This window comes from Zonotrichia leucophrys, chromosome 3 (genome assembly GCF_028769735.1).
Source record: "Zonotrichia leucophrys gambelii isolate GWCS_2022_RI chromosome 3, RI_Zleu_2.0, whole genome shotgun sequence".
In the NCBI taxonomy this organism is placed as follows: domain Eukaryota; kingdom Metazoa; phylum Chordata; class Aves; order Passeriformes; family Passerellidae; genus Zonotrichia; species Zonotrichia leucophrys.
The window spans coordinates 47392087-47418283 of NC_088172.1; the positions used below are offsets into that span (position 1 = coordinate 47392087).

The 26197-nt window shown below is 40.7% G+C and overlaps 1 protein-coding gene across 2 annotated transcripts in view; it reads left to right on the forward strand.

Moving 5' to 3' along the window:
* Positions 1-329: 329 nt before the first annotated feature.
* TMEM200A (transmembrane protein 200A) overlaps positions 330-26197 on the forward strand; it is a 52610-nt gene continuing 26742 nt past the window's right edge. Inside the window, exon 1 of one of the 2 annotated variants that reach the window (XM_064708058.1) lies at positions 330-1241. The gene's annotated coding sequence lies outside the window, so the exon portion shown is untranslated. The remainder of the gene's footprint in view (positions 1242-26197) is intronic. The other variant, XM_064708057.1, reaches the window with a different exon arrangement.

Here is a 26197-nt window from a genome sequence, read left to right on the forward strand (position 1 = left end):
CCGAGGTAAAGAGCCCCCACATTGCGGTGAATCACTCTGCGCTCCCACGGTTTCCGTCCGGCTCTCACACGGGGTCAGGGAAGGCGAGCACCCGGCCCCACACTCGGAGGGTCCCCGCTGCGCTCTGCACCCTCAGGACAGACGGACCCCGCCGGGAAAGGCCGATTCCCGCCCCAGAAGACGCCGTGACCGGCATCCCCACGCTCCCCTCCCGCGCCACCGCCCCCGGTGACTCCTCCCTCCTCCCTCACGGCCGCGGCCTCGGAGCCCGGCGGGGCGGAACCGGGAGCGCTACAAATCCGCCGCTCCGGCGGGGCTGTGGGCAGAGCAGCGCGGGAGGTCCCGCAGAGGAGGCGCTCCGGCCAGCTGGCCTCGGCAGGAGCGGGGTGCGGCTGCCTGCGCTCTCCCTCGGGGAGCCGGCAAACTTCCCCGGGGGCGGGTGGGAGAGAAGAAGCCGCGTCCCGGTCCAGCGGCTCAGTCCGCCCCTTTCCCCGGCTGCCGTCCCGTCCCGGTGCTGCCTGCGGCCAGACTTGCCTAGCGCCCGTGGGGCTGGTCCCGGATGCCTCCCATCGCCGCGACCGGCGGGCGGGCTGCCCACCTCCGCCTCGTCCCGTGGGGAGCGGAGGGAAACCAGGGGGCCGTTTCCATAGAGATGGGGCTGGAGTGAAACTTTGCTGCGGGCGGCAGGCGAGGGCCGAGCCCGGGCGGCGCTGAGCGGAGCGGTCGGGGCCGGCTGAGAGCGGGGTCCGTCCCCTTCCACCTCCCCCGCAGCGCCGCCGGGGGCGAGCGCCGCCCGGGCACCCTGCAGAGGAGCCGGGAAAGTTTTGCTCCGCGGAGCCGCCACCCGCCCACGCCCCCCTGGGCGGCTGCTTGGCGGCCGTTCCCCCGCGGCGGCTCCCGCGGAGCGCTGCTATGGCACCCGCCCGTCGCCGCGGGGCGAGCAGGGGGAGGCCGCCTCCGGCTGGCCCTGCGCTGGCGGCGGGGGGGTGCGCAGCCCCCGGGTGGCGGGCGTCCTCCTCCGGCCGGCAGTGACCGCCCCGGCCCCGCTCCTGCCTGCTGGCCATGCCTGCCCCCGCCCGCCTCTCGCCGAGCACGGTGCCGGGGAAGGGCGAGGGGAGCCGCCCTGTCACTCCCTGAGCCAGCCGCCGCCTCACCGGAGAAGCCCCGTGTCTGACGGGCACGGCGCAGCTCCGCTGCTCGCTGCGCCGGGAGGGCTGCGGGCACCTCGCACCTCCCCACAGGTAAGCGGCGAGGCGAGGGGGGTGTGAGTCTGGTCGGGGTCTAGCCCTCGTCTCCGAACTTCAGCCCGCCCGCAGCCGTCACCTCTCCTCGGAGTGCAGGGGCTGCGCCCTGCGCCTTCCTGCCGGCGGTGCGGGGGGACGCGCCACTGCTCTCGGCGGCGAGGGGCAGAGGGAGCGGCAGCGGTGGGTGGTTCGGTGGGTTTTTCCCTGCCAGAAATGGACTTTCTGCCTCCCGAACGGAGCGGGCTGGCGTGCCGGCGGCCGCCGCGCTCCGCGCAGCTGCTACACACCCTCTTTTGTCTGAGCTGGGTCCGAAATACTTAAGTGCTGCCGTCGCCTGCCCCGCCGGTCTGGTTCCCGGCTCGGCACTGCCCCGCCGGGGGCTGCCCCCGGGCTGAGCCCCCCGTGCCGCTCCCCATTGCCAACCCGGAGAGTTGCCCCATTGCCTTTATTTTCACGGGAGCTGGGCTTTCCTTAACCTTTGTTTGCGGGGAAAATGGTGGTGTGCTGGTTATCTGAAAGGATGAGACAGCTGGGGATGACAAGGGGGTTGCCTTATTCCCTTGCGTGCGAATGTAACTCGGTGCTAAATAAATCGCTCACCGGGTAGACATAATCTTACTGGGGAGGCAGACTTTGAAACAAAAGTGCTGCGAACAGCTCGGGTACATGGCAGATACTCCTAGTATCCTACTGACATAAACATTAGTTAGTGTTTGCGCTTGAATTCAATACATGAACAGCTGTTGCGCCGATCTGGAATTGCAGTAGCTGTATCCTACTTGACGCTTAATAGTCTTTTGTACGCAGTAGTTATGAAAAATAATGCGGGTTTTATTGTTCAAAGGTGAAAGTACCCAGACAGAAGTATTCCTTTAGTGTTGCATTCTGTGTAACGTGAACTACAAAATAACCTGTAGCGATGTAGTGGACTTGCACTTCATAATGCTCTTAGGACATGAGGACTATGTTGCTCAATAAAATTCTGTCAGCAAAGGTTTCTCTGGCTTTTCTTGATGCTAGATCAATACACTATCAACTATTCTGTTATTTTTCTCTAAGTAGATGGTGCAGACTATCCATGTGATGGAAAACCAGTGTCCAAATAGGAAGAAGCAGGGTTTTTTTTTTTTCCCCGCCTTCCTTTTAGTAGTTTTGGTGCTGCTTTGTAGAAAGTGTGAAAAACCCCCCAACATTTAAACCAGAAAATGTTATTTCCATTGTATGTAACTGAAGTTCCGTAATGATGAAGCTAAAGGATCATTCAGGTTTGGAATGGTTTAGTGTACTTTTCTTGCCAGGAAATGTACTTCTAGATAAATACTTGTTAGAAGATAATTGTAAGATAATTTTTGGTAATTCAAAACATGAGTTGCAATTAGGTGTTTTGTTCTGAAAACAGAAAAACACACTCATGGATAAAGATATGAGGTACTTAACTAGTAATTTGGGAAGTAAAATCATATATAATTTATATTTTGTTGGCATAGAAACATTTTATTTGTTGCTCCTTGGTTGGATTGCAACAATGATCCAAATGAAAATTGGACTACTGATGCAGTCGTTCAGCACAGTAGAATTATTTTGTTTGATGTACAAAAATGTTTTGCTCAATATAACCTCACTGGAATTCATTTTATTGAAGCTTTGTAATCAGATTATAAAAAGTGGGCTGTTGGAATCTAATCCTGTGAAGTATGGACTAAGCAAGCCCTGCTTTGACAAAGCACTGAAAAGTTTACTCATTCTCAAGCAGGTAGGCAGTTCCAGCTTCATCCCTAGTGATCACCCAAGGTCTGAGTTTGTTGCATGTGGCAGCAGTAGGTCCTGGTAACTTCAGTGAAACTCTTCATTATCCTAACTGCACTGCTGGACCTTCCCTGGACCAAGCCCTCTCTGTGTGTTCTGCCTCTACTTCCCTGAATGCTGGATCTACAACACAAAATACCTGTGCTGTGTGCAGGTGCTCACCTCAGCCACATCTCATGGGTTGTTTATTCTCTGTTGGCTATCATTTCTCAGGGGCAAAAGGGGAAAATACAAAGTGAAAATTGGTTAAGGAGTGAAGTACATCAATGCAACAGCAGGAGGAGACTGCTACTTCTTATGTTTTGTTCAGTAGATTTTAGGAGCCAGAAGTCTGAAATGCTGAAAAATCAGTGAAAACTCCCACTAAAATTACTGAAACCAGACAAGGTTATGATATAAAATGTATTAAACTTGTTGTCATGAATAGTTACTAATTTTTAAAAAATTAACGATAGAATCCTCAGTCTTGTCTGTAATAGTGGTAGAGATCGTAGTAGGAGGGGAACTTTGTGTCCTAGCTAGTGATGATGCCTCAGTTTGATTTGGTGCCACTGCTCTTTATAAACAGATCAGTTACTTGTAATCTCCATGTTTGATCTCATGATACTGGAACAAAGAGGCAATTGCAAATAATTTTCTAGTTGCAACACAGGAGAGTTATGTAGGAAGATGTGAAACATAAAGACATAGGTGTCTTATGCCAGTTTAGACATCTTAAGGTGTTTCAGACCTCTGTATGAGGCTGGTAAACAGTCTAAGGAGAGCACTTCTGGAAAGGCAGCTGACAACCTCATAGAATGCTATTGTTTGTATTGCAGGTCCATGGTAAAAGCCTTTAAGAAGAGCAGTCTATTCTCAGAAATCTTGTGAAAAATTCTGATGCTGCCTTATGATGGATACGAGAAGAAATCCCTTGCTGTCAGGATTTAGGGAGGTCCATTCTCAGGTGCCCATTTATCAGTAGAATCTTTGTATTGCTTCCTGTGCTTCTGTCTGTCTGAGTAACTCAAAGGTGCTAATAAATAGTTGAGGAGTAAAAAATCCTTTTAGAGGAGTTGCATATGCTCTCCAAGCCTACTAGAAGTAAATGGAAATTGCAAGTAGTGCTTGAGTTTGTGCTGTAGTTTTAGTTAGCACATTAGTTGTACAACAAAAACACTGTAAGGAAAAGTTTCTGGTTTTCTTCTTCAGTGGGTAAAGCATAAGAACCTACTTACCCAGAGATTGTGTGAGTTAAGTGGACTGTTGACTGCATGGAAGGGTGAAATGCTGACAACATAATTGAATTAAACTACTGAGCAGATGTTTTAAACTGCTGTTGCTCTGCCCACTAGTTTTACTAGCTCCTCAGTGTCCACTGTTTGTGGGATGTGAGAATAAGCACTATTCTAAATTTTCATGCTGAGGCTTCAGTCTAGCTCTAAAGCAAGATGTTACTCTATTCCATCATTACCTAATTCCACATCAGACAATTCAGTATGAGGTGCATATATATATATATGTGTGTAACTGCTCTTCAAGTAGGTGAATCTTGCCAGAGGGAGCCCAAGTGACCTGATGATGGAACTTAGTACTGAAATACTGATATTATATTGATCTCTTAGTGTAAATGAAATGACATTTTCCTTACTGAACTTTCCTACATGATCAGTGATTTTAAACTACATGATTCATAGATGCCTTTTAAAAATCAAGTTTTTCCTTTTTTTGCACAGCTAGTCAAATGGGATGGATAACCTGTAGTACAGAGCTACTTGAAGCCTTTTATCTGCAGCAGGAGCAGAACATGCTTGTGGTGGTTTTAAAATTATTCTATGTCCAGAAGACTTGAGAAGGAAGGATGTTTATCCTATATCCATCGGTGTTTCTAGTTGGGGAAAGTTATTATTCCTTTTTCTGCATGTTTTAGTACCTAAAAAAGTGTGACAGCGTGGTGCAAAGCCACCTAACCAAAACTAGGCATCTGAGGAGCATTGCAAAGAGATGTAATGATACAGAGGAGATTTTCAGGAAAAACAGACTTGTGGAAAATAAAGCAATAAACTACCTTTTTGTGTATAAAGATTCTGAAAGGTCTTATGGGAAATGTAAATGGTTTTCAGTTTACTATCTTGTCTTACTATATCAACATCTTATCATTTATATACTACTGGAATTGTTCCTTCTGTTGGAAGTCTGGCCATTTTCCTCCAATTGAAATAAGTAGAAATGGGGGAGATATTTCTCTAAATTGTCTTCTGATTTTTCCTCATTAAGCTGATGAAGCTTAATGATGAAGCTCACTGAATCAGGAAAAACAAGATTTTGTCACTTTAATGGAGAATGCTTGAGATACACTCAATAATAATCTCAAGAGATGTAAAATATAGCATAGGTAACTTTTCATAGGAACTAAGGACGAAGAAGCAAAGAGGGCGAATCGCTTTTTATATGAATTTGTTTTTTCTAGTTGCTGTTTCACAGATACAGTTGGGCTGAGCATCCAAGTGTTGTGGTTTTAAAACTCATTGATGAAAAGTGGTGAAATTTGAGTCACTTGAAACTACATTCATGCTGACTGTGAAATGGGAAGGACATTTTTGACAAAGCATTGGTACAGTTGGATGCTAATAGCCTACCATTTCTGACAATTGGTTAGTTTCACTAAATTCTTTAAGTAGTAGAGGTTTGGGCTTTGATACCTATAAATCTGTAGCATTAGCTCAGAGAGTGAATGTGATATCAAACCAAGTTTTTTGGAGCTTTTCAATAGTAGTCATACTTCTTTTTTTCTAATAAAGGGAAAATTCCAAAAGTAATTTTCTGTTGATTTAAACTACCATAAAAGCACATTAATTAGAAGCCTGTTATAAATGTCACTTAGATTGTTGAATTTGGTGTCAGTGGTCACAGTAATAAAGAGTTTTTTCACATTCTCCATCTGAATGTGTCTGAATAAATTGCTCTGCTTATCTGTAATCAGTTGCACATTGTTGAAGAATGTGTTTCTATCTAGTTAATTTTATCACTTCCATTTTATTATGTATTAAATGAGGGAAAAGTGCTATTATATGTCCATCCATCTGGTGTAAAATTGTTGCTCAAAATCCTGACGTTTTCTTTCCTGTGGGTAATTCAAAGTAACAAAGGCATATCACATTTTATGTGACATACGTGTGAGATGTGCAACTTTATTCCTTCATAAGGAGGGATGGAAGCAGCCTTGTGTGTTGGGACAGCATTTCACTGCAGCAAACAAGCCTTCCCAAGGGCTGTTCCTTGGATCACACAGGGTGTATGTAACAGCTGCTCTAGCTGCTGTCTTTTGCATGATCTTGTGCTAGACAGACTTGGTGCCTAAGGTGTGAGGCAGCCCTCTGCTTGGAAAAAGGGACACACTCTGCAAGTGTGCTTTCTTTACATGGATGTCGTGGTGGGATCAATGGAATAAACCTGTTACAGCTTGAGATTTGGCAGAGGTCTGCTTCTTGTTATAAATTATTGTGTATTTAACAGTTGGCCTCTTTCACCTGAGGTGTGGCTTATTTTTGTCGGAAGAAGTTAGATGACAGAAAACAGACCAAAAAAATCCCAAAGCTAACCCAAGGAAGAAAGCAGGAGCAGGAGAATGGAAGCGGGAGCAAAGAGCAAAACACAAAATGGAAATAGTGAAGATAGGAAAAATATGAAGGAAGACAAAGGATGAGATATAGTAAATTTCTAAAGAGAAATTATGCCACATCCAGTGTTATAAATGGAAAGAAACTCAAATAATGGAGATTAGAATAAAAGTAAGAATAAAAAATGTGGTGGTATTTCTTTTTTGGAGCATCTCATGGAAAATCAGACTGGAAAATGGAGAAATTCTTGTCTCACTGAGATGCATTTTAAATGAACTGTCTTTGTTGTGTAGTAGGTAAACTGTTCTGCAGAAATGATGTTAAACACTTCTTCCAGAAGATACACTGTAAGTAAATCAGTTCAGACATAAGAAAGGAAAGGGAGCTAAGAAGGATAGTTTGCTTACAAAGATAGAAACTGCATTTTAAAGTACTTGAAAGTTAGGTGAACTGTTGTTTTCATTTTCAAGCAGACTAATACTCTAAACTCCAAAGTTATCACCATGTTAATCTAGGTAATTTGTCATTATCTCTCAGAAGACCAGTGACCACAATAAGCACAATGAGAACATCCTTCAAATGCTGGATAATTAACTGGTATTTATTGTGAATACTTAGCTACCCTACTTGCACAGATTTTCCTTTTTGATATGTTTTGGCTGTATCTGTGTCAAGAAACTAATTAAACCAAGACATGTTTTGAGGTCAGCAACAGTGGTCTGGCTCAATGTGGGTGTTAAACTGTCTTTCAGATGGTCATATCCAAATTAACTGTTTAGAAAGAGCTCCTGGACTGAACCAGTGCCTGAGAGTGTGCTAGCTGACCTTGACCACGAATGTCCCTGGCATCCTTGTGGTAGTGTGAAAGAGAGATGGTAGGTCCCTGAGGCCGTGCCTAGGGACACCAGCCAGTACTGAGCACGAGATCCACTACTTGACAGAATGTTTTTCCATCTCAGCCGGAACTATCTTACTACAATGATCCTAATGTACACAGATTTTAAATAGAAGTAGTGTGCTGAAAGCTATATTTGGAAGACACTGTCTGCTTTAATTATGTTAAAAGAAATCTGATGTCACTTTGCTATCACACTAGTAACTTCAGTAATATGGAGAATGGAATTTGGAACACTGCTTGGATACGCAGAATTTGTGGACATAGTGGAACAACATACTGGGACACCAAGAGGGTGGCCAACTTGTGGCAAAGAAGGCCAGCAGAATCTTGGGATGCATTAGGAAGAGCACTGCCAGCAGGACAAGGGCGGCCACAAGGGGGAATGAAACTAGGATGATTGTGAAGTACGTGAATGAGGCTAGTTGGCCAATGATGACGGATGGGTGTTCTACTGGCTGGCTGCCTACTCAGGTTACAATGAGGACGTTAGCAGCTCCTCAGCTCTGGTGAGGCCTAGTGGGGAGTTCTGGGCTCCTCAGTACGGGAGAGTCATGGAGCCCCTGGAGCATGTCCAGCTCTGAGGATGGCTGGGGGAATGGAGCATCTCTCTTTTGAAAAAAGGCTGAGGGGGCTGGGCCTGTTCAGCCTTGAGAAGAGGTGACTGGGAGGGGTCCTCATCAATGTGTATGAATATCTGAAGAGTGGTGCCAAGAGGATGGAACCAGGCTCCGCTTGGTGCTGCAAACTGCTAGAATGAGAGGCAGTGGACAGAACCTGATGCACAGGAAGTTCCAGCTGAATACGAGAAAGAATTTCTTTACTGTGTGCTGGAGTGGATTGCCCAGAGAGGGTGTGGAGTCTCCCTCACTAGAGATACTGAAGAACTGTCTGGACACGATCCTATGCCATGTTCTCCTGCTTGAGAAAGGAGGTTGTACCAGATGACCTGCTGTTGTGGTCACTTCCAACTTGACAATACTGTGACCATACTCCCAAATGGATTACAAGAGATTGCCAAACAAGCACAAAACTTACAAAATAAACATCTTGCTGACAGTTTCTTAATGTCACATTTATTTACCTGGTAATAATAGTCTGTACAAAATTGGCTAGCAGACATTAATAATAAACATCCAGAAGCCTAACATACTCTTCTTGGAAAGTCCTGTCTTGCCTATTAATACAGTTTATAGACTTTAGAGCAGTAGAATCACTTTGCATTAATTCAGTGCCAAAGTGCTTTCCTCAAACCCTTCCTATGACCCCTACAAAGTATTTGCTTTGCTCTTTGCCAGGAAGACATTTCTTCTCAAATTACTTTGCAGACGCCTATTCTGAATTTATTGCCATTCTTTTGCTAATTCAATATTGTTCTCCTAGGACGTGGCCTCATTAACTGGTGCCCACGGTGGAATATCTGCATACATTGCTGGAACATAGTTCAATAGACTATATTATATTAGAAAGACACGGGTCCAATCCAAGCCTGCAACCAGTATGCATACCAATTAAGTTACACTCAGAAGCGTTTACTGATTAAGGACAAGCAATGCTGTGTTTTGCAGAGTGCCAGTTTGTAATTTTTTTATTGTTATACTGGCTGTACAGTTGAAATGGTAATGAAAAGAGGTTATCGCTGAGACCATAGTTCTTTTTTATTTAAGTTCTTAATCTTGTGAACTTTTAAATTCAGGTAGATTGGTGATTGGTTGGTTGGTTTTAACCTGTGAAATTCGGAGATTATGACTAGATGGCATTACATATTCCTATTCATAATTCCTATAAAAAATGTACTATTATCAGAGAATCAGATTTAGTCTATGAGAGGCTGGGCCCAGATGAAGTAGAATAGCTTTCTGGTAATGTTTTGTTGTGCAGCTTTTACAGCATGCTGTGTGATTATAGCTTAGTAAAAAATTCTCCACTGAAAGAGTTGTCATGCATTGTAAAAGGCTGCCAGGGGAAGTGGTTGAGTCACCATTCCTAGAGGTACTTAAAAAGCATGTTAATGTGTCATGTAGAAACGTGGTCTAGTGGTGGACTTGGAAATCAGCACTAAGGTAATGGTTGGACTCACAATCTCTGCGATATTCTCCAGTCTAAATGATTCTATGACTTCATGACATGTGACCTTCATAGCTTTTCCTACTTTCTCCAAAGAATTTTGGGAGTACCTAATCTTTGCTTTTACAACCATTTTTATCAGTGTGCATGTTACCAAGTATTTACCTCATTTTAAGGAAGGCAAACTCCAAAGGAAGAACGTGGAGCTGAAAGTAGTCTGTGTGAGCTTTAGTCTCTGCAGTCCTTCCTTCCAGAGTTTAGATCTGGACTCAGGAAAACTCTTTATCTGTTTAATAAAATATTCTAATTGTTACTAGCCAAAGTGTTATTGTGAGTAGGATTTGTCGTCTTAGTTTTCAGGTTTGTGCTTAGGAGGTAATTTTCAGCTGAGAATGTTGAGTGCTTGGGAAATGGTCTAACACATTGCTTAAAACTCCTTAAAAAGCCAAGATCAGCATCACCCTCAGGTTAAATATGGCTTTGTTAAACCTCGTGACTGAAGAGATGAGCTTCAGAATTCAATTTTGAGCTTTTTTCCTAATGCAGTTATTCTCACAGTTGAAGAAGCATTTACTGGGGAAATGAGGAGGAAAAGAAGAAGGAAAATACAAAAGGTCTGCTACAGCAGACTATGAATTCAGATGGGGAAAGTGAGAGAGTCTGGTTAAACCAGTCTGAAATTCAGAAGGCCCCTGGAGAGGGTGCTGATGTTATGGAAATTTGGATTGGAAGACTTTTCTGATGACTCATGTGCTCTGAAATTAGTTGAGAATGTTGCCCTTCCAACAGTAAGGCTGTGCTTGGGAATACCCGTATTTCCAAAAGCATATGGCTGAAAGTCTTCTAGAGCTCAGAGGCTTGTGGCTTCTCAGGTTAGACCTAAAGCTTGGAGGTCTGAGTAATGTTTATTATGTGGGTTTTTTGATTGCTGTGTATTAGTAGTCTCATTGTTGTGCTTAATCACCTACATTTGATTCAGTTACAGGCATTCAGTAACTGTGTGCTGTAGCAGAAAACTCACACAAACTGGCACAATTTATTATACTTTGGTAAAAAATTGTAGGTAAACAACTGTAGGTGAATTTTATTCCTTTACAATTGCAGGACTGTGAATATAATGGTACTAGGAAGGCAGAATGTAGATAGATGGATAGGTCAGTAGTACAGCAACAAGCACAAACATCAATTATTTTATAGCGACAAGACTATAATTTTTGCAAATAATATACTTAGTCAAGTAGTTTGGAGGCTCTTATTTGAGTGACTGGAAGAAGTGGGTCTTATGTAGTGTGGCTAGAAGTATGTGTGGCATTAATATCATAACACTGCTTTCCTTCATGTCTTTCAGTAAATCCACAAGGAATTATGAGGCCAGGTGTTTGCATTTAGCAAGATTGGCAATTTAGAAGAGAAAAAACATGGGAGGAATAATGCTTAGCTCTTTAACAGTGACAGCAGAGGCTTTGTCAGAGCAGAAGGGCCTTAGAAAGGGGTCTGATCTGTTATGCCTGCTGTTCTCCAGAGGTTTGTAGCTTTAGAACTCTTTGCAAACACTTAACTTAAAACTTCTTTTCAACAACTGCATTGCTCTGAAAGATTGTCCTTAGCATGGTCATATATGGTCATATGCATCTTTGTACTGCTTCTTGTCTTCTTTTCACCTTGTTTCTGCCTTTTAGACTGTGATGTACTGTGGCTGATGTGCTGTGGGTAGTGCATGCTGGGATGGTGTTCCAGCCCTGCTCCAGCCTACATACGCTGATTCACAATATGGAAGGTAGATGGAGGGTCTGCAGGATCAGATATTCACAGAGGTTGCTAAGACAAGCATGAGGTTTTCAAGATTTTTTTATCTAGGTCTCAAGGCAGTTTGTTTTTTCAAAAGCTGAGATTTTGAGCACGTAATCACATGGACCTTGAAGTTAAGGTAGTGGGCAGGTTTCTACAATTCCTGTGCCTAAAATTTCATCTTGATAGGAAACTACCTTCTCAGACAGCACCATCAATGAGAGGATGAGACGGAAAATGTCTACAGATCTTACTGTACACATTTCTTACTGTTTTAGATACTGTGAGGTTTTCCTTAAAAATGGAGGTCAAAACAATAGAAATGGCTGAAAAAGTGTTTAAAATCACTTTCACGTATGTCGCATGTAAAACCATGTGGCTGTGATTTAACAAGCTCATTGTGTGCAAAAGCTAGGGGATGACTGTTGCTGAGCATAACTTGCTTTAAACAGATTTTTCAGAAGGATTATCAGTCATTATGATCAGACTGTAAAAACAGAAAATATGAGCTGCAGCAGAGATCTGTAAAACAGACAGAAAAATGATCCTGGATTCCATCAAAACCCAAAAGATTATACAACTTCATGTTACAGCTTTGGGAGAATGATAAAGTTGAAGTTGATGAATGGCTTCTGTTAATAATTTTGTATTTAGCTTGTGTTTCAGTTTTCAGGATACTTTATTGTAAAACTTTTTTATTGCTCATTCTTGATATGGATTTTGTTTGTTTTTACAGAGACAGACTGCATATTTATAGTGCAGTAACTCTCCGCATTCTGTCTGGATAGCTCTTGAAGAAGGAGCATGGAAAAAGCATGGCTGTGTAGACAAGATAGTATTGCATTATTTGAATGATTGTCTGAATCTAATATGGCTCTTCTGGCTGATACGACAGTAATTTCTGTTTTCCTCAAGCAAACCTGCCTTTTCCGTGTATGAATGTGTATGTATGTGTGGGTGTGTGTATATATATCTATCTATATCTACATATCTATCTATATCTATATCTTGGGAGAAGACTGGGGAATTTCTGCAAGTATTGCTCCTCTCTTCATTAAAAAAAATAAAACCAGGTAGTGGATTTGCTTCATATGGAGCTCTATAGGCCCTATTTTTTTTTGTTTGCTTCAAAGAATAATTGAAGAAGCGCCTTAATGCTGTAGCCCTACTTTATGATGTGAACCCATGCCACTCCTGTATTGTATAGATGTAAACAAGATAACCAGAGTGTGGTAAAACATGTAACAATCTCATGGACATGGTGTTAGGTGTAAGGTGTGTGAAACAGGACTTTAAATCCTTCAGATTTTTTTGTGTCCATGCAATGCTTTCTCCTCTCTTTGTAGTGTAGGAGATCCATCCTATTCTAATTTGCTTTGCATCTCCTCTTTTGCTTTTTCCTACTTCAGAGCAGCAAATGCTTCAGGAATCAAATGGTAATTCAGCTTTGCTTATAACTAAGGTGCATAGGGTGCATATATCTAGGAGCTGCATACTGAACTACTGAATTACTCCTTCAAAGCTAATTTTTAGAGTTGTATAAATTAAACAGGTCAGCAAAGATGCAAGAATTTGGATTCCCTGCTATGGTTATATTTTGCATCAGCATAAATCCTCAATTTTAATGAAAGTTTTAATATATGTCATAAAACTGGTGGAGAGTTAGATATTGCTGATTGAGTATTGGATAATGACAGTCAAAAATGGTCTTTTCCTGCTGTGAGCTCAGGAACACTGTAAAAAGATTGAATTATTCTTGTTTGGTTACTGTTGCTCTGGTAGTGTCTTGAGATCCTGGCTATGTGAAGTCATAGGCAGATTTCTTACGTATTTCAAAAAGGTTAGGATGTCATTCAATATGTTAGGTAGTCTTGAGTCTAGTGCTGGTTCCTACATGGCCCAAAAATGTCAAAAATATCTTCTGTGAATTATGCCTTTATTACACGAGCGAGCCAAAACAGCTCTCAGCAGCTAGAAGTGTTTTAGTTCAAAGCCATGACAATCAATTTTTGCTAATAAGCTGCCATCCTGGGAAACCCCTAAAGCCTTCCAAAGTGTGCTTTCTGCAAAGATGACACTCTTGTTTATCTAAGCCATGTTAAGGTGATATTTTTGTGTTGTTATTTTCTTACTGTCCCTGAACAAACGCTTTTATCAGCTGGATTTTAAAATGTCTCTGTTTGAAATTTCTAAATGATATGAGTAACGTGCCTGAAGTAGAATGAACTTTGGAAGTTCAGATATGGAAGGAGAGATTTTTTTTTCATCTAATTTCTTTTATTATAATAGAACATTATGAACCATATGATAGGTTAATTAAGTTAATCAAGATATTAAGAAGATGTGTAGTTTTCTTATTAGTGATACTCAAACTCTTAATGGCAACATAATTGGGAAGATGTATCTTCTAGTCCAGAAGAAACACTTTCTAGAAAACTTTCAGAAATGCCTTAACACAGGAAAGGAATACTTTCTGTGACCAGTGAATTTCAGGACATCACATTTTCATTCCCCCCCAAAAAAAGACCATTCATGAAAACCCATATATCTCATTTCAAAAATAGTAGTAAAATTCAGTAACCTTTACATATCTATGTGCTTTAGCAGTTAAGATTGGCATTATAGGAAGGGTTATATAGATGGGTTGAGAACTTGCTTTCTTCCTTAGGATTCTGCAACCCCATTTCCTGGGGTTGGATATGCTAATTTTCTGTGATCTCACTTGCTGCTTTGTATGACATAAGGTTGTGGGAGTAAGAGGTCTATGCCTAATAAAGCTTCTCTCAGAATACACTCTGGTAGCTATTGGCTGCATTTTGGGGAAAAGCTATTAAGTTCTTTCATCTACTCTGCAGTATTCATTGATCCAGAAAAAAACCTTCCTCTGAGGTTCAGATGTGAAAAGAAGCGACTGAGTGTGCACGCTTCCATTGACACACAGTCACTGGGGACTGAACTGCCAGGCTGAGATCTTCATTTTCTCTGCCACAGGTCAGAGTTCCAGCAGCTGCCAAGGCAAATCTGGGCTTGCTGTGAATATTGGTGTTTGTGATTCATTAGGCTTAAAGTGTCTTGTATGGGAAGGGGTAAGAGCAGCCAGTTGCTAAAGTGGTGTAAAAGCTGTTGCATTCCTGTGCTGGACAGTTTGTACTGCTGCTGTAATTGAAATACCAGTATTCAGAATAGCCTATAGTGTATTTCTGAGCTGTTCCACACACAGAGTTGTACACCTAAATTTATGCAACAGTATCTACAAATAATGTATTCAGATTGCAGTTGTGACAGGCAAATCTTGTCAATGAGGGGTTTGTTCCTGGCTTTGCCAGAGTTGGTCTGTGACATTGGACAGCTTGTCTGACCCTGCCTTCCCAGAAATGCACAGGAACCTTGTTCCCATGTTATTTTCATCCCTTTGGAGAATATGATCTTTAATGTCTTTTCCTTCAGTTTGCCTGGCTGCAAAATAGAGATATTTCTGTAGGAAGTATGCCATTCTTACACACCCATGAGGATTTTTTGAGACATTTGAATGACAGGTGCTATGCAAAGTCAAATCAGTATTACATACCGTGAGTGGAAAGAGCCCTGTGAATGTTGGTACCTGAGCAGAGTCATTAATCCAAAAAGACATCATGCACCAAAATGTATTGGAAATCAAAATATTGAAACTGCAAATAAAATAACAATTGAAATTGGAAACATTTCTAACAGTGAAAAGAAGGAATTTAAGTATCTTCTAAGAGCCAAGTTGTGTCTATTAAAATCAAGACTATCTTTCTGAAATAAGTAAATCATGGAGGAGTTACAGACTTGATACAGAAATCAAAACTGAATATCCTTGCTTATGTATGCAGAAGAAAATGATCTTTTCTGGCCTAAAATATCCATGCATATACATATTTTTTTTGGCTGAACAGTCAGTCATAAGTTTGTGGCTAAACAGTGCTTTTCTCTAGAGGGATTTAAATTCCATCAAACATATTATTATGAACTGTTTAATGTAAGCTTGTTATATAGACAAACATAATGGCTCAGCTGTTTACTCTAGGCAGCTCTCTCCAACTGTATGGATAAACACATGTTGAAGATACTGCAGTTCTCCAGCATGCACTTCCTATAAAGTTTATTTTGCACACGTTCAACATAGTGAATGAAACAAATGTCTAAGTAGAAGCAAAATTCTGCAGACACTTCATGCCTCTAATGCATTTTTTTGTGTTTGGCAGAAGTAGGATTAGTGTTGGTAAGCTTGTCAAATAAAATTCAGTACCTCTGGTGATGCCTGAGCTAATATGGCATGGGACATGATGTCTACTGGATGTATGATTCAGATATTTCCATACAGGATGGGATAATTGACACAAACCTTGTAAGTACAGGGGCAGCTGTCATACCATGAGTTGTAAGGAGCAAGGTTTATTGTACAATGTGGCATACAAGCAGTTTGGTAATATTCTTCATCATTTGACTTGAATTGTGTGTCTTATATGACACACATGGCTAAATAATTTCAGCCTTTTCAGAGCTCTTCTCAGTTGAAATAGCAGTCTTTCTTTTGTCTTCCTTTGCAGTTTATAGGAAAATCAATGTGAATTGCATATGTGATCTAACTTTGGAGCTAGTGGTGGAGGTTTTTTTCAGCCTACATTATTCCATAGTTCTGTGGTTTAAGAATACATGATTTTGGTTTATATGCATGTAAGAATGAGTCTGAATGCTTTGGGGCCAGGTAGTTGGACAGGGATAGATAGATAGATTAGACAGATAGATAGATGGATGGATGGATGGATGGATGGATGGATGGATGGATAGATAGATAGATAGATAGATAGATAGATAGATAGATAGATAGATAGATAGACAGATAGATGGATGATGGAGTTTGAGCCATTCTAGATGTGAAGCAGTCTGTAGACACCTTTACTGACTGTGGAGGTGAGGTTCACTGTCTGTCTTAACACTTCTGTGAAGGTTGTGACTTCTGCCCTGTTAAATTGCCTGCCTGAGTTCTTGGTTGTGCATTGGCTCAGCAGTTCATCAGGAAAGCATAAGCCTTACTTCTGGGAATTGAAGGAAAAATAGCTGAAAGTTTGACATTCCTATTTTTTTTGTCTTAAAATATCTTGTTTGTGGAATATAATTTTTTTCATTACCAGTGTTGCCTAATATTGCAGGAAGTTAATCAGGACTACCTTTTGAATATATTTTTGACAGATGGAACATTATGTGTGACCTTGGTATTAATTCTGTGACCTGGCTTGACTTCTGACTATCTGGAGACATCTGCCAGTAAGAGGCAATAATTAACTGCTTGTGTTGTTTAGAAAATGGTACTGGTCAGAAAAACAGTTGGTTGCTAGTGCTGGAGCCGTTGTGTGACTAATTGCCAGACTAACTTAGAATGAAATAAATCTGTGATTAAATACTTAAGGATATATTTTATCATCACAGTGTTTAGTGACAGAGTTTTTGGGTGGCAAGGTCCTGTATTTCCATGGATTCTGGGGACAAGTCTGACTGGGAAGACAGGGAGACCACCCTCTCTGCTGTGGGGCTAAATGAGAAGTTTGCCATGGAGGGGAGGGTGGCACATGCAGGACAGTCAGCAAGAATGCTCTTCCTTTCCCTGGGAATATTGCCCTTTTTGCTGGCTAGCACCTTTGATATCTCCGTTGCTGGAAGGGCACCCAGAAGGAAGGTGTCACTGTAAAACTGCCTTTTCTCTTTCTTTACAGGCAACGCCTGTTGGTTGAGTCTCAGTTACTCTTGTCTACTCTTAAACCTCCAGTGTGGGATTTGGAGATTCTGGCCAAGGAACTGATGAGACTAGATCATTAGGACATTGTGACATTTGTGTTTTGTTCTTGGTGAGGTGTTGGACTGCCCCACTGGTGGACCTGAAAGAAGGAAGGTTGGACATGCCAATTTTTCCCAAACAGAAATAAAATAGATGACAACATGGTCTAGCTAACTGTGAATGAAATATGATTTTTAAACACACTTAATCCCTCTAGTATGTCATGCAAATGCTATCTCAAATTAACAGTGTAAGGAGAGAATCTATATTTTATAAGCAAAACAATGCTTTGGCTGTTTTAACAAAGAAGGTTAAAATTACCAAACACAGTGTTGGTGAAGAAATTGGTTTAACTTGTTTACAGGCTAAATAACAAATTGGAAAAGTTTGCACTAGCACCTACTGAGAATGCTATGGAGAATTGCTGTGTTGCTTGTGTATTTGCAAGGTTAGACCAAATTGTGGGTAAGATTTCTTACTTTATTCACATGTCAAAGCAACCCATGATGTGGTGGTCTCAAAGAATCATTGAGAGTTTGACTGTTAATTTCAGTGGAACCAGAATTTCATGTGCATAATTTAATAACATAAATATCTTGTTTGTTTTAAAATTCTCATTTGCTAGCCAAAACTCTTGAACTTCAAAAATCCTTTGTGTTTGCAGAGTCTAGAACTAGGCTCAAAAGTCTGATTTTCGTTATGTAATATGAGTAAACATTTTTTATTGCCCAGATTCTTAGCTTAATATGATTGTGCAGTTCTTCCTGACTTACTATTTTTTACAAGAAAAATAATTTATATGAGAAGGATTGATGGAATATTATGCGAAACATTCAGAATTATCCCCATTCTTAAATATGGTATCTTGGTTAATAATGGAGGACTGAGGTGTTAATCTGCAAAATGTGTGTTGCATAAAAAAAGGTTTTGTGATATATTTTTCTTTAAATCGTATTTTACAATTTTACACAGAATAGATCATTATTCTGTGTGTGTGTATCCTGTTCTTTCATGTTACTGTAGAGCCTGATCAGATCGCAGAACTCATGTCCCAGTTATACCAACAATCAGCCTAGAATTTATATGTATGTAAGAAGTTTCAGATTTTCAAATAAGCAGTTAAAAATATGAATGTCACTGTTGCTATATATTTTCCCTTAATCTCATTTAGCAGTCAAGCTAAATGCAGTCAGTTTTTGGTGAAGTTTTCACAAAAACGTCAGATGCAGTTTCATAAAAGACCTAAGCTATTGAATTCTGGCAAAATTACAAAGAAGAATTTACAAAAAATGATAACCAAGTAACTGGGTAACTTGGCATTTCAAATGGACTTTGGAAGAGGAACCTATTTCCTTGCAATGCTACAGACTACAGTGTATCGCAGGAAAGAAGAGAGGCCGGGCCATTTAGAATTCTTGTGGTAGGTGACAGAATCAGCTGGAACTGCTGGACTAGGTTCTGTCAAGCCATTCATTCTTGTATGCAGTTTTATGCATTATAAATTGCAGACTCAGATAATTTTTTTAAAGCAAAATATTTGGAAATAATGTCAGTGTACAGCTACCTAGTTAGTTCTAAATTTCATCTTTCCTGCAAACCAAAGGTGTCAGTGCAGAGTGAGGTACAAGGAAAATACTGAAGAAGCTCAGTATCTTTGGTGGATAATCTTGAAAAATTTTAGTCAGGAAAATACAAGAATTACCAAAGAATGACAGATTTTCGTAACTGTTTCTTCATTATAATGCTTATGGAAAGAGAGTTGAGTCATACTCTGGATCCATTTTTTTTTTTTTTGGTGAGCAATGGGAGGTTTCATTAGGCTCAGTTTGACTTTTAACTGCAAAAGCCCTTCATCTGGAGTATATCTGACTGCAGTGATCATTAGCAATAATTACATTTTAAATTGAGATGCTAATGGCAGAGGAAGTGGGAGATTTTACAGAAAGGACATCAAGCAGCCTTAATGTTGAAAGCAGACATGAAAGTTTTTCATTGTGATTTAAGGATTTATATTACAGCACATAATTTAAATATTTTGACAGTTGTATACTGTAGTCCATCATTTCTCTGTCAGTGAATGACAAGTCTTTGCAGTCAGAAATATTTTGACTCCATGCACTTCCCCAAAATCTAATGGAAATGATTTGTTGTCAAATCATTACAAAATAGTAAGTGGTCTGCAGTGGACCTTTCATAAAGATCTTCCCCTAGAACTGTGCATCTCATGTTCCAATTAATCATGTATTCATTAGAAATTGGGCTCTGTCAGCCACACACACGAAGTTATGCTAAAAGATAACTCTGGATGAATGTGGAGAAAAGAAGCACTGGCTGTCAAAATGTGAGGACAGGCATGAGGACTAATTTTCTCTTGTACTTTCCCTAGGATGCAGGATCCTCAGACAAACGACAATCCTTGGTACCAGTGCCTGGTGGGCAGGGCTGTTGGTTTGCATGAGAGCCCTTCAGCTAATAAGGAGCTGTTCAACACAAAGCTGATTGTATCTGCACATTGCAGTGTCAGAGATTTTGTTGGCTGCTTAACCAGCACCATGCCATCTGGGGAAAACAGCACCTCTGCAAAAAGAAATAAAAAAATGCTGTTGCATCCAAGGCAGCAGGATGTGCTTCTCTGCTTTCACGGCCCAAGCAAGCACCATTGCACGGTGCTTTGTTTTGGATTTTGTTGGCTGTAGCTCAGAGTTCAGTTTACTGCACTTGTTTACATGGTCTTAGTATGCCCAGTAGCTGCAATTCTGGCTGATCATAAAAGGGAAAGACTCTTTATGGTTTGCACAAAAGTTCCTTAGTGTCTGTTCAAAGGCTGGACAACAGAGAATATCCAGTGATTTTTGTAAAAGTGCTGGTAATATTGTGAAAGCAAATACTTAATAATACATGCTGGATTTATCTGTAAACGCCTTTGTTTTATCTGAAAGTAATAATTTAGTCACTTTTTATTTGCTGAAGGCTCCGCATGCACTGAACAGGTACAAGTGCACTATCCATTACTACATGTTATACTGAACATTTTATGTCTTTCTACTTCTGTAAAACCTATGCACTGTGCATTTACATCATACATTAATGAACTTAAAAAGAAGTTCAGCTTCTTGACCAAAAATCTGTCCAGTGCTGTGCTGAGTAAAGCTCCTATGGCCTTGGAACAAATGAATGACTTAGGAAATAAAAGATGAAGGGAAGCATAGAGGGTTAAGGAAATCAGTGAGAATCTAAAGTGAGTTAGTATTTTCATACAATCCTTATTCTCCCTGTAATGTAGTCTTGTCTTAGTTGGTTCCATATTTTTTTTCATGTGGTCTGCTTTATGCTGAACGCACACTATGTCGTAAGGTTGCTTTGGATAAAGCCTTTATTGTCACTCTGGAACAGTTTTTGAAGGAAGATGAGGCAATGGTAGGCATTATCTATAAATGTCAGAATATCATTCTGATAGTCAACATCTTAGAGTGACTTTGATAAAACATTGAGTTTTCCTGGATCCTCTAGGGAAGTGCGGAAGATACCACCCCTGTTTCACATCACGTATGGTAACATACTGACAAGTTATCTACCACTGAGAGAGCAGGCTTTGTTTCAAGAGAACACTGGGAGCAAGCCAAAATAAGGCTTTTGGAGTACAGAAGCATATGACAGGCCTAGATTAAAAGATATTCAGAGAAAATATTTTTCTCTGGTCATACCATACTTAACTGCAGTCAGCTTGCTGAGCATGAAAATACGCTGCTGAATGCACCTTTCAAGTAATTTTAATATGAAAAACTCCTCAGGATAATTGATGCATCGTAATAGAAAATTAAAATCTAGGGGAAGTTCAGGGGAGTGAGGGTAATATTGCATTTGCTGGAAGCATATACACAGATGTGCCTGCAGAAAAGGAGAGGCAACATCTGTGTTCTCTACAGTCACCAGTTAGGCAAGGCAAAGGCAATTTTCTAATTGAATTTACTAGGAAAATAAGAAGTGTATACAGGCAAGGAAGTACACTGAAGGTGTAACAGGGGCAGGCACTGATATCTTCTCTCTGGTGCCCAGTGACAGGACCTGAGGAAATGGCCTGAAGTTGTGTCAGGGGAGGTGTAGGATAGCAGGCTGCCTGGGGAAGTGATCACAGCGCCAGTCTGACAGAGCTCAAGTAGTGTTTGGACAATGCTCAGGCCCATGGTGTGACTGTTGGGGATGTTCTGTGCAGGGCCAGGAGCTGGACTCAGTGATCCTTGTGGGTCCCTTCCAGCTCAGAGTATTCTGTGATTCTGTGGTTCTCTTTTGAGATGTGGATTACTGTGTTTTATTTTTATAGTCTTTGATACTGAAAGGAGCTCATAGGTGCTGTGTTTGCTGTGTATGTTGCTGCTGCTAAAAGCTTAAGAGCTGAACTATTTTCATAAACTAAAAATGGAAGAAATTTTACACAGCAGGACTACTTATAAAAATAATTTTTCCACTTTTTGGCCACGTGTCTCCTATTAGTTCCTTATGGTTAGCCAAAGTGTCAATCCTACAAATAAACTAAATAAGCTTAGAAAATCATACAGCTTGCATGTTTCTTTGATAAGCAAAACCATATGAAATTACACATACTATTAGATCTGCCAGTTTCTGTGGAATGACAATTTTTTCCTAACTGCCAAGCAGCAGAATAAAAAGCTATGGTACTCTGGCCTCAGCTCTGCAAATTTTTGCCATTTTAAGCAGCCGTTTGTCACATGAAAAATCACATTGATTTTAATGGGTGGAATTCCAAGATTTAGGTGCATTGAAGGCATTTTATTTCTGAACAAATTCTTCACCCAGCTTGTAAGATTATGATGTTATTTTGCATACAAGATGCAATAACTCTGATGAATTTGCTGTAAAATTGCTGTGATTCTGAAATTAAGAAGAAAGTGCATATAAGCAGATGTTTACAAATCAGGCTGTCTGTAGAAGTTTATGCTAAATTTATAAACATGAAGCATACTTCTATCACTAAAGAAATAACAAATTAAGTTCCCATAATTCCTGTGGGTAAATTAAAATGGGACTTTTACTTTTTAAGGTTATAAAAAGATCAGTGTTTTCAAGTTTCACAATAATGATGATCACATTGTTTAATAAGGCAATTTAATGCTGAAGCATGAATGCTTAAGAATAAAAAACAAGATCTGACCTCTTAAGATTTAAGAACACCTCCAAAGACTCCTAAGCATATAAATAATAAACCATAGCAGCAATCATCTTGAAAATCAGCAAGGCACAAATCAAGAATTACTAAGAATAAAAAAAAATAATAGTTCTGACTTCCATATAACATTCTGATCCTGTTTAAACTGATGGGAACCTCCTGTTGCTTGAACTTAAGATTTAACCTTTTGTCTTTTTGTGTGCTTTTGAAGCACATACAGGCATTCAGATGTCTAATTGATAAAACAAATTACTTGAAAATTATGCAGAGCATGGGGAAATGAAGGGGAAGCATAGGCAGAAAACCTGAAGAAGAAAGTTAACACTAGAATTTGATGGCTTCCATACCTCTTCCTTTCCAGTATTTTTTCTCAACTAAAGATTAGTTCATGTAACACTCCTATAACTAGGTAACTAAACAAAGTTTGGGCTTATCTTAATTTTTATGGCATGCTTTTACTTATAAAAACTTTACCACTTTATTTACTTTACCACTTTCTGGTGGGAGGGATAAGATTGATTCCTTTTGTATTGTATTTCAAAATTCTCAGCAGTCTTCCAGAAGCAGTGAGCTAAGACTATGAATGTGAAATAATTTTTTTCTTAATGGGAAGCTGGTAGTATGGGTCATGTAAAGAAGGTCTGTTACTTAAGAAATGGTCATTTGAGTGTAGTATTGCAGGCAATCTACACAGCGGCCTTCAGCAAACAGTTATGGGATGTTGTGAGCAGCCATTCCATCCAGCAGCTCCAGAGCCTGACAGTTTTTCCTGGCTGCTGGATCCCAGTCTGAGGTGCCCTAAAACCTAGAGGTCTTCTTTCCAGGTGATGGACATGGCAGCTGCTTTCCTGTTTGGAGGTTTGACCAGTAGCAAGGCTAAACAGGTGCCCCAGACACTCACACACACAGACAGAGGACATCTGGAGGTTTTTGACATTGTATCTGTTTATCCCTTGTCTAACAGTTTGTGTCCCTGTGCTTTTATTTATCACTTCCCCTCTCAGATTACTGTCCCCTTGAAGAGGTCCTTGATTGGGTAAAGTTAATGAGGTTGATACTTTCCACATGCCCTACACAAACAGGCTGTGGCATTGGTGACAGTGACAGCTTGAGCTCTGTAATCTGTTTTCAACCTACCCAAAGGCTGGGAAGGCATCTGGCTAGTTAGACAGTGTTCCTGGTCCCTGACCCCGGTTCAGTGGCAGGTTTTGCAGTGGTGGTGTAAGATGTTAGTCCTGCAGCTGTTCATCCCTGTGCTTGCCAAAAGCTTCCCTCCATTTCGGAGCAGCAGGTGCGACTACATGACAACTCCTTGGTTGCTGTAGGTCATATTTTAGCATATAAACAAATCACTGTGATTTGAAGATTAACAAAGTGTTTGCATGTTCCATTGCAACTTGCAGTAACTTTGGCCCTGGCGCATCTGATTCTGCTGTTCCACACGGGCACTGCAAGACCGAACTGAGAAGTTTTGGGCTTGGATGCAGCACGGAAAATGCACTTCCCTTGGTGGCAGCGCTCAGCCCTACTGAGCTGAGACATCTTAATTGATATAAACTCCAGTCACTGTTTTAATAGCTTTGTAAACATAACTTATCTGTGTGTTTCTTAATCTTTATTAGTGTTCTATCTTGCTAAATTTTGGTGAGGTTTTTTTAAATGTTTTTGTTCTGCTTCCTGGATTTTCAGTTGCCTATTGTACAGAGTTCAGTGTGAGAAATATTGCACTAAATTGAAGAGCTGGTTGGTGCCAGCTCCTAGAATTTTTGGCATAACAGATCTCTATCTCAGATCTTACAATCCTTCCAGTAAAACTGAAATCCAGAATTTCTTCCTAAATAGGAAACAAGTAAGAAAGATTGAGGAAAGTGTATGAAGAAAGCATGTAGTGCAGATAAGATGCAGAAGAGCTAGAGGCACAAAGACCCAAGTGAACAGAGTGTTAGTGGGATTTGGAATAGTGTATGACTTGTTCTCAAACCTCCTCAAGGATTTTTTAACCTGCAGTGTACTATGTGTTGAAAATTGCATTTTTTAAGAGATGCTAAGACCGTCTTTCATGTGTACCAACAGTATATAAAATCTTACTCAAATGAGTAGCTCCGGCTCAAGTTTTCCACTTGAACTGTTTGTAGGAGAAGTAATGCATCTTGGCATCTGTAAGTGCCCCAGAACAGTTTCTGTGAGCTACTGTAATACTCCTACATTGAACAGACATAGTTCACAGCAGGATTTCTTCTGCAGCGTGGTGATATCCCAGATGAGTCACAGCAACAGCATCTAGTCCAGCCAGCAAAATACTGATTATGGCAAGAATGGCTGCATCTACAGGCAGCAAATCTCTGTCCTCAGTTCAAGAACATATCTGCATTTCAGCTCGAGGTTGATACTATGTCCGTTTTAATTCCCTTGTTACAGGGGGAAAATTTTTTAACCTGTCTTCCTTTGTTGGGCTGAGGTTCTTTTTCCCCAGCTCAGCCGATATTCTGAGAGAATGTAGACCACAGATCTGTAATGCAGCTGTGAATTTTTATGACAGCACAGCAACAGATGTTCTGTATTTGAATTCATTTTCAGATGCTACTATTTTGATAAACAGCATTCAGGGACTTTTTACTTTGTTGCCTAAGTGTTTTCTAATTTGGCATTATGGAGTGGAATGTTGAATTCTGAGACTAGAGAAAATGATAAGTTATGATTGCTTTATCATCAACACAGATGAATTGAATAAGTGAACAGTATGAACATTTGTGCAAAAGTAACTGTATATTTCAAAAATTTAATGAGCACCAGGAAAACAAATGTTTTCAGGAACAAATGTCTTGTTAATTTCTAGGTTTTAGGGCTAATCCAAGGTTATTGTATGGATGCTTTCTTCCCATGAGTAAAAGCTTCATACTGGGCTTTTTGTTTCTTCTGATATCTTTATTTTCTTCTGATCAGGTATACTTATTGTTGCACTGCAGAGATCTTACTTAATTTCTCATAGCACTTCCACAGTTACATGTGAACGAAACAGCTTCTGATTGGCAACTGCTGAAGGTTTCCTAGCAGGGAGTGTAGGGAGTGCAGGGTTCAGTCAAAGTCAGCGTGAAGGACCTGGACCCATCTATGGAAGATCTGCTTCATAGCTTAAGTGTGCCTGTTTAAGACATCTGGCTGTTAACATAGCAGTTAGACATGGAAATTTAAGGAGTTACTTGATGGAGACATAATGGTGATGGGAGAGAGATTTGATCCCTCCCAGTTCTGCCTTCTGGAGTTGACGTGAGACTTGCCATTGCCTTCCAGCAGCAGTCCATTACGGCCGTAAGAGATTTGGAGATTTACTGTGGGATGAGGACAATTGGATTTGGCCTTGAGAAGTTAAGAAGTTTGCTGCAATGTCTGGACACCTCTATGAAATCATTCTGACATGCAGCAAAGAAATTTCAAGTATGCATTTTTTATTTTGGTTTCTTTCCCTGCCCATATTTTTTCCCGCCATAATTTTTCCTCACAAATTTGTCTTCTAAAACTAATTATTTTCAGCTTTAAAAGATAGTTGGCTGCTGAATTTCTAATTGTGGCTTTTGGCATGTGGTCTTTAGAATTCATGGAAAGTTAATGGAGCTGGGTCTGTGAACAACTTCTAAGACACTTATGGAAGATGATGAAAAAGGTTCATATAAAAATGAAAGGAGGTTGCATTGGAAATATTTAGGTGTCTGCAAACATCAGAAGTTGTAAAATCCGTGATGTGGGATATGAATATTTGACTAGGTGAACTATGGCTCTGAGGCTTGCCCTCGTCTTTGCTTTTAGTCTTTCCTTGGC